Genomic DNA, 10,106 nt, shown 5'->3' with positions numbered 1-10,106 from the left:
GATTACAATTTGTTCCCAGACAAATTAAACAACTTCTTTGCACGCTTTGAGGACAATACAGTGCCACTGACACATCCCGCTACCAAAGTCTGTGGGCTCTCCTTCACCGTGGCCAACTTGAGTAAAACATTTAAACGTGTTAACCCTCGCTGGCCCCTGACGCGTCCTCAGAACATGCGCAGACCAGCTGGCTGGTGTTTTTACGGACATATTCAATCAATCCCTATCCCAGTCTGCTGTTCCCACATGCTTCAAGCGGGCCACCATTGTTCCTGTCCCCAAGAAAGCTAAGATAACTGAGCTAAATGTCTATCGCCCCATAGCACTCACTTCTGTCATCATGAAGTGCTTTGAGAGACTAGTCAAGGATCATATCCCCTCCACCCTACTTGATACTCTAGACCCACTCCAATTTTGCCTACCGCCCCAATAGGTCCACAGACGACACAATCACAATCACACTGCCCTAACCCATCTGGACAAAAGGAATACCAATGTGAGAATGCTGTTCATTGAATACAGCTCAGCATTTAACAACATAGTGCCCTCCAAACTCGTCATTAAGCTTGAGACCCTGGGTCACGACCCCGCCCTGTGCAACCTGTCTTTCTGACAGGCCTCCCCAGGTAGTGAGGGTAGGAAACAACATTTCCACCCCGCTGATCCTCAACACTGGGGCCCCACAAGGATGCGTTCTCAGTCATCTCCTGTACTCTGCGTGGCCATGCACGCCTCCAACTCAATCATCAAGTTTGCAGACGACACAACAGTGGTAAGCTTGATTACCAACAACAACAACGAGACACCTGTGTGTATAAGGTAGTTGTTGTGAAATTGTTAGATTACTTGTTAGATATTACTGCACTGTCAGAACTAGAAGCACAAGCATTTTGCTACACTCGCATTAACATTTGCTAACCAAGTGTATGTGACCAAATAAAATAAATGATTTGAGAGTCTGACAACTAGCTTAAGCAGGGGAAAGATTCAGAGCATTAACTGTTTTCCAAACCTTTGACAAATCATCAGCTGAGTCTGAGATAGAACTTAGCAAGTAGCTAGATTTAGCTTTCTTGATTGAGGAAGTGCATCTATTTCTCAATTGCCTGAAAACTGCCAATCAGCTGCAGAGTTAGTTTATCCAGCCTTGGACTAGGCTAGATTTGTCATCATAAGAAGATCTGAAAGTTCTGTAGAGAGACAAGGATTTGCTTTATTTTTTCCTCTAAAACATTTAAGGGGAGCATGTTTATCTGCCAGAGAGATACAACTAGATGAGAACAATTCTAGAACTAATTCAGAGTCATGCATGCAGCTGATAGAGGAGAAGTCAGAGTAATACATATCATGAAGAAAAGCTTGTGGGGAATGATGTTTAACTATAATTAAACGAGGATCATTGTTAATCTGCTTGGGATCTCTAGTACATGTAATAGGATAGTGATCTCTGAGATCATTAGAAAGTACATCACTAGGCAAGTATTTGTCAGAATTAGGTCAATCAGTGAGGAGTTTGCTGGATTTTTTACATTCATCCATGTGGGTTTTGCAATCAGTCGAGTCAGGTTTAAGTCAAGACAAATATTCTTACAATGGGGTGGTAAATCCTTGCAACATATACATGTGTATTTTGGCTTATGGCCACATTAACCAAAAGCTAACATTTTGGGGGGTTAGTGATATTTAGAGAACATTAGAACACAAGAGTTGATTTCACATATATAGCTAGCAACCAAAATGTCCAAGCTCGTGTCATGCACCCAGATATCAAGAAGGTCCATCTTTGACATCAAACTTCGTAGGTAGATATGGAACAGCCCAAATCCTCTACCCGATTTGAAAACAGTGGGGGTATACATTTTGATGCTATAATAGCACTGGACAAGCTTACCACAGTGTGTTTCCCGAATGGGCTAACAGGAACAGATCGAACAGTGGAATTCAATTTTATGGTTACAAGATTATCACTCACAATGCCGTGAAATAGAGGGAACGGAACAAAGTTACCTCACCATGGGTTGGGCAATGTTTTACAAGAGCCTTCTCGATGTTGGCTGAGATAAATTTTGCCCATTTATATTTGGATGCAAGCCATTCCTCTTGTAAAACTGGGCCCTTTCCCAAAGGTGGTCAAAATGTTCACCAAATCCATCGAGGAACAGTAGGATGTAAGCCAGTAGTGTAGCCAGTAGATGACTAAAGTGTTCCATTCCGAGACCGTTTGTAGGTAGAGGACCGGAAATGAGAATCCATTTGTCTGTCTCCTTTAGTTTGCTTATAGACAATCTGAAGTCAACCTTTAATTTACAAAGATTGTAGTCGATTGTACCAACATGAATGACTACTGTGTGAGCATTTGGGGGCTTCTCCATCACAGCGGGGACTTGGTGATATGTGTAGAACATAAAAACAGCTTCTAAACTGTCCATCCACTGTTAGTGTAAAACAGATAAATAGCATTCTGTTATGAGAGAGAATCGTGTCTTATTCCCTAGAGCAAACATACACATATCATAGTTTTGGAATAAGTTGCACATAGGCCTACTTATAGAAAGAGAGAGGGAGGGAGAGAGAGTTGTGGGGGAGAGGAAACGGAAGAGTGAGGGAAAGAAATGGAAACGGGATGCTTCCATGCTGTTCCAATGTGTAGTATCTGTTCAGCTTGTGGGCTGTTTTCTATCTAGACCATAATGTACATAATGTGCTGTCCTTTAGAAATAGGTACACATTAACCGCATCCTTTAACCAACTCTGTTGCATGCTCAGTTTAGATACAATCACTTACACACACATCTGTGTGCATGAGTGTGTGAATATATGTGTGTGTTGAGCTGTCAGAGAAAATCAGGTGTAAGTGGGGTAATCAGTGTTAATTCCCCATCTGTCTGATAGCCAGCAGACCTGGGTTGTTAGTAGAGACCAGTACAGCCACAGGGGAGACTCATACTCTCTTTCTCTATCTCTCTCTCACACTCTCTATCCTCTCTTTTTCTGCCTACGTATATTGTTCTCCCCCTGCTCTCCTCTCCTTCTCACTCTCTTGGTTCTCACTCTCTTGGTATCGCTCCCTCTCTCCCTCCTCCGCTCTCTCTCTCTCTGTTTAGAATGAATCACGTTGATTAGCAGCCACAGGCGATGACTCTGAGATGATTTTCTATCTGTTTGTAATGAAAAGATACTCCAACATTCTGATCTTAATGCTCATCAGATTTAATGATTTTATACCAATGTTTCAATATCAATAAACCATCATCAGGGTTTCTCTCTGGATGTAATAGACAACATATGCCCTCTGCTGGCCAGACACTGTCTGATATTGGAGTTCACACAGAACCGGTTGCTACAACCTAGCCTACGAATTAAAGTTTGCAATGTAGGTGCACAGGACAAGATAAAATGTTGAGTAATGAATGTGACAGATAGTGACACATTCAATACCGCCTTGCACACTCTTGCCTGCATCTAGCTAGGGTGTAATCATTAGTCCAACATTTGCAAATGAGAGTTTCTAGTGGATAAATTCAGGTATGTTTATTCCCATTTTGTTCTGTTTGCTTCCGTTTAAGAAACGTTTTTCAACAGAATCGACGTAATGAATACACCCCTGATCACATAAAAAAGGATGCTCATTTTGCTCGTTGTATATGTCCTTCTGGCATCTACGCTCCCCCTCATCTCACCTTTTCCATTTGCTTGTGGATTTCAGTGCACAATACAACAGCTGTCTGAACAGCCAAAAAAACTTTCCAAGCCAAACCTTTATACCATAACCACTAACTGCTACATCGTTGTCACCATATTAGCTAAAGTCATAGTCAACATACAGTGCATTCAGAAAGTATTCAGACCCCTTCACCTTTTTCCACATTTTGTTACGTTACAGCCTACACACAATACCCCATAATGATGAAACAAAAACAGGTTTAGACTTTTTTGCAAATTTATTACATATATTTTCGAGCTAGGTTAGTAAAAGTGAAAATGTGAAAATTAAAAAGTAAAAATTAAAGAAGCAATAAAGCTAGTTCTCTCTCTTTTGTTCAAATCTGTTCAACTATTGTCATTCTCTCTCTTTGAGTCAACTACTCACCATATTTTATGCACTGCAGTGCTAGTTAGCTTTAGCTTATGCTTTCAGTACTAGATTAATTCTCTGATGCTTTGATTGGGTGGAAAAAATGTCAGTTCATACAGTTCATACTGCAAGAGCGCTAATAGGACTTATTTGGGAAATTATAATATTAATGGTGTAAGTGTATGGAATGGCTGAGAACCATGAGCCTCCTAGGTTTTGTATTGAAGTCAATGTACCCAGAGGAGGATGGAAACTAGCTGTCCTCCGGCTACACCATGGTGCTACCCCAGAGAGTGCTGTTGAGGCTACTGCAGACCTTCATTGACAATTAGTGTGTTTTAGTAAATTATTTGGTGATGTGAATATATTTAGTATAGTTTTATCTAAAAAGGATAACTAACTTACTATTTTTATTTTTATGAAATTCACTGAGGAGGATGGTCCTCTCCTTCCTCTTCGGATGAGCCTCCACTGCCCAATGCCTTTTCTGAGGAAAAACTCTCTACTTACTGAATTAGTGGAATAACTGATGAAGACAGGACTCCAAACTGCTCCTCCCCTTCATTGTTGTGATGGACCTTTAGGTGTGGGGTGTCATATCTGCACTGGGAGAAAACCCATAGCTGTCAAGTCCTGTCTGATGTCACTGGCCTCTTACTGTGAGACTCACCTGAAACTTTATAATGCACTCAGCCCAGGAAAAAAAAACACATGCTGGTTAATGCCACTGGACAACTAGAGGAGAAGATCCCCTCTCATCATGCCGTACCGATCAGCAGTGTATCTGTCTGCTGTGTGTGATGGATAAACATATAGGCCATGATACAGTTTCAGTTGCAGCTGAAAGGACTGAGAAATGGGGAAAGATGGGAACATTCAAATTTACCCATCTAGCTACATATTAACATGAGTTGTTTTTATTTTAGCCTGACATCGAGACCAGTGACTGAGAATAGTGTAATAAGAAGAGTAGAGAGACTCCCACATAGTTCATTAACTAGCAAAAACAGTCTGATAGTGCCCATTTTTGTTACATAGCCTGTTGATAACTTTTTGCTACCTCATGTTCCATCTTATAGGTTGATACCTCTGGTTCTGCATACAAACCAGAGAATGATAGGTTCAATTTGAAAGGGGTCATCCAATCAGTTGTAAGTCCAACACATTTTAGCTGACAGACTGTTCAGTCATATCACAAATTGTAATGAAAAAGCAAGATTTCTCACAGAGAAAAAAAACTGTCCGATTTTATTTGATTAGGATCCCTTTGAGTCCTGAGTTGGACTAATCTTCCAAGAGTCCTTAAACATGAAAATACAATTTATATTACAATCACAATTTCACATATAAAAACTATTACAAGCAACAAGCTTAATACACTGCCATATTGACCAGATAAATACTAACAGTCTGAAAAGATTGGTTTCTTCACCTACCATAGTCCTACACAACCTTCCAATTCATTATATTTAAATGGTTCTTAAATGGCCAGGGGGCTTCCTCTCTTACAATATTTGGTAAGGATAGGAACTCCAATGGGAAGGCAGAGGGAGAAGATGGAGCAAGATGAAACTGAGTCAAAACATTCAGATACATTGGATTTGAAAAAAGTCAAATGTTATTTTGAGGATGAAATTTAAACCACAGGACTATGTAATCAAGTTAACAAAATTTCAACATGGACTAACCTTGTACGAAATACAGTTGAAGTCAGAAGTTTACATACACCGTAGCCAAATATATTTAAACTCAGTTTCACAATTCCTGACATTTAATCATAGTAAAAATTCCCTGTCTTAGGTCAGTTAGGATCACCACTTTATTTTAAGAACGTGAAATGTCAGAATAATAGGAGAGAATGATTTATTTCAGCATTTATTTCTTTCATCAAGTTGGGTGAATTTTGGCCCATTCCTCCTGACAGAGCTGGTGTAACTGAGTCAGGTTTGTAGGCCTCTTTGCTCGTACACACTTTTTCAGTTCTGCCTACAAATGTTCTATAGGATTGAGGTCAGGGGTTTGTGATGGCCACTCCAATACCTTTATTTTGTTGTCCTTAAGCCATTTTGCCACAACTTTGGAAGTATGCTTGGGGTCATTGTCCATTTGGAAGACCCATTTGCAACCAAGCTTTAAGCAAACGAGTCGGCACAATTGCATATTTTTTTTTAAATTGATGGATAGCCAGGGGCACACTCCAACACTCAGACCTAATTTAGAAATTAACAATTTGTGTTTAGTGAGTCTGCCAGATCAGAGGCAGTAGGGATGACCAGAGATGTTCTCTTGATAAGTGTGTGAATTGGACCATTTTCCTGTCAAAATATAACTTTTGGGTGTCAAGGGAATGTAGTGAAGTAAAAATAGGTAAAAGAATACAAAAGTAAAAAATACTTTAAAGTACTACTGAAGTACTTTACACCACTGGCAATATGTACAGTGAAGGATAAGTTCAGATGCTTTACAAATTACTCTAAAATGAGACAAAGATTTGTTGTGAGCTTTCTGCATATCTATTCTCAGTCCAGTGACGGACCACATCCCTGACATCACGGACGGAACTAGGAAGCTACTATTACTCCTCAGCACAAACAGGAAAAGAAGGAAACTCTGTCTCTGTTATTCTGCTACACACACTGTCCGTTAGTGCAGTGTTGTCAATTCATTATTAAAACGGAATCCTGGTTCTCTTCGGTGGGGCACTAGATACTGTGTACTGTGCTTTCCACACAGTACACAAGGGGCTGGCTAATTTCAAGAATCTCAAATATAAAATATATTTAGATTTGTTTAACACTTTTTGGGGTTGTTACATGATTCCATGTGTTATTTCATAGTTTTGATGTCGTCACTATTCTACAGAGTAGAAAATAGTAAAACATTAATAAAAACACTTGAATGACTAGGTGTCCAAACTTTTGACTGGTACTGTATATATTCCCGTTTTAATTTGCATGCTATCTGGTATGGTAGTACACCGTACTGTTTTACTCCTGTGCACTTGGCAAATAAACTTTGAATCTTGCTCCATCTGGTCTGAAAGGCCATGTGGAATTGATGTCATTGTGGGACACCTATCCAATTCTATCAGATCTCAAAAAGTTGCAGATGCTAAACGACCTATTCCAGGGTAGTAATCAATTATACTTGATTATCAAGTATTTTGGCTTGGCTGTTGCACTAATCAAAAAGTGTGTATTTGGGACATTATTACATCTTTAATGAATCTAGTACTTTATGCTGTATGTTGACTGTGTGTCTTAATGAATATAAGATTGTATAATGTTTGTGTCAAATGAAGTAGAAGAACCATTTCATGAAGTGGAGGTACTTTGGTTCACACTCAGTGTCATCTATTTCGATTTCTATGTTCAATTGTTAGGTTTATCAATATCACTGTACAAGATCTAAAGAACAATCTGTTTTAAAGGGATAGTTCAGCTAAATTACTAAATTACACATTAGTTTTCCTTAACCTATAATCCAGGGGTGTCAACTCACTCCATGCAGGGCCTAGTGTCTTCAGGTTTTTGGTTTTGCCTTTCATTTAGCCCTAAGACAACCCGGTGTGGGGAGTTCCTTACTAATTAGTGACCATTTATCAATCAAGTACAGGGTAGGAGTGAAAACCTGCAGCCACTTGGCCCTCCATGGCATGAGTTTGACACCTGTGCTGTGTCATGAACTGGCTCATAGCAAGTAACAGAGGGAGACAACATGGAGATAATATATTTTTGTTATTCTTAACTGAAGTAAACTATATACAATTAACAGTGGTGTTCGTGTAGTCAGTATTCAGTAGTGTAAGGGAGTGGTTATATGCATAGATGGTGATAATGAGGGGTGTTGCAGTGCCAAAACAAACAAAAATAAGTGCCTGCACAGAGTTTAAATGAATGGGGGAAAGGTGTATTTATCCCCGGGACACACCCTAGCCCAGGGGTGTCCCATTTCGCTGACGACCCTCCCGGCTCCGCCCACCGACATCCTATTAAGGAGAATTCGGCAGACGACAGTTGGTGGGTCGTCATAGCTGTAAGGTACACTAAGACTTTTCTGTCATTACAACAGTAAAACACTCTAGAATGCATAGTAAAATACCATAAATGTGTTTTACAGCATTAATGCTGTAGATTGCAATGCATTATGGGTAAAATGCAGAAAAATACTGTTATTAACTGTAATTGGAAGTCTCCTTCCAAGACACATGAAGCTCAGACTATTTTAGTAAATCTTGAAGTGGGAGAATATTTTCCAGCAGCTGCTGGGTTGATACCTTGACTTGTTTAAGTATTTTTTATTGTTAGCCAACATTGAATTGCTGCATGTTTTCTTAGCTAACCTAGCTAGCTCTTTCGGTCTGCTCTAAATCGCTTGTAAATATCTTGCTGTGCGACCTAGAAAAAAAATCACCCAGATAACTGTTGTGATGGTAGGCTTCGCTGCCTGTACTGCAGCCTCTGAGTGCCTTAGAGAATAAACTGAGCGCCGATTCGTGACCGTTATGTTTTTACCATGACTACAGAGATAATTGCTTGTTTCTAGCGGTTCAAAAGATGGTTGTCACTAGTTACCATTTTAAAAATTCATGCAAACAAAAATGTGCTTTTTGTTCTTAAAAGGTTAGGCATACGTTTCAGTGAGGTTAAGGTTAGGTTTAAAATGAGATTTTAAGAAGAAATTGTAGAATTAGACAGGGTTTAGCCATAATTGACTTTGTGGCTGTGGTAAACTACCGCATGAGCCACTAAATTACTCGCAAACCACTAAAACCGATGCGAATGACCCATGCACCGGTTTTGTATCGAGGGGCCTCCCGACCTAGGTAGCACGGCCAACCTTTTCCTCCCAGGATTATAGTTTCAAGTAGGATAGCCGCCTACACAAAAATAACTAATATAGGTACCCATCGAGATGCCACTGTGATAGTCTACTTAATGGGGAGAGCATGAAAGGCAACACCAGGACAGTGTCCTTCCTCCTCAGCTGTCACAACCCTGTATGATTGGATCACTCGGCCCTCAGCTCGTCTCTGTCTCTCTCTCCACAACCAGGCACACAATATAGTTTTAAAATGTGTGTTGTAATGATGCTCTCATTTTGTTACATGTTAACTGTTACTTCTAGTGAACATTTTTTAAATGTTTTTACCAATTTGAATAAATGTATTTTGTACAAATAGGTTTTTCTTACATTTAGATTTCAGGGAGAATTACTGTAAATTTACAGCAGAGTTGCCAGTTTAATACTGTAATTTTGCTTTACAGCAGAGATGCTATTTTCCTTACCATAAAACATATTACAGCATCCCAACTCTGGTTCGAGTATAATGCTGTACATTCACAGGGAAAAGTTTTAGTATATGACAGCAATCCATGCTTAGTTTGATGCATGAAATTTTTTTAATATTGGTCCTAAGACTTAAATGGGATTTTTACCACACATGCTAAAACGATAGCATGTGGAAACAGTGCCAGGGAAACTAAACCATAGCATGAATTGCTGTCATACCTTGTCCATAGACTGCTTACAGGGTAAGGAAACCAATGTCATTTTGTCATGAGTGAACTATCCCTTGAAGTGCTCTTCAACAACACTGTAATACTGTACTTGCGTAACTGATGACCATCATATCCTATTTAACTACCATGTAAATAATTAGGCTATGTATTAGGGACACATTGTAAAGGAAAACAACAAAGTTTGTTCTAGCCTAATAAAAGTGAGCCAATACCTGGAACCCGAGGAGAGGCACATGTAGACCACATCCCTCACCTCCAGAAGTAGTGGCTGTGGTGGATATGTAGTGGCTGTGGTGGATATGTAGTGGCGGTGGTGGATATGTAGTGGCATATTTCCCTCATTCTCTTTACACTATCACACCCACATACAGGCTCAATTCTGAACATCTGTTTTGAAAGTGTAAAAAACAAGTATACATTTTTGCACTCAATACTGTAAGTTGCTCTGGATAAGAACGTCTGCTAAAATGTAAAATCACAAAACTGAGAGTGTGCTGTGACAGCCCACA

This window comes from Oncorhynchus gorbuscha, linkage group LG02 (assembly GCF_021184085.1).
Source record: "Oncorhynchus gorbuscha isolate QuinsamMale2020 ecotype Even-year linkage group LG02, OgorEven_v1.0, whole genome shotgun sequence".
NCBI classification, from domain to species: domain Eukaryota; kingdom Metazoa; phylum Chordata; class Actinopteri; order Salmoniformes; family Salmonidae; genus Oncorhynchus; species Oncorhynchus gorbuscha.
Note: the sequence above shows the minus strand (reverse complement) of the source record.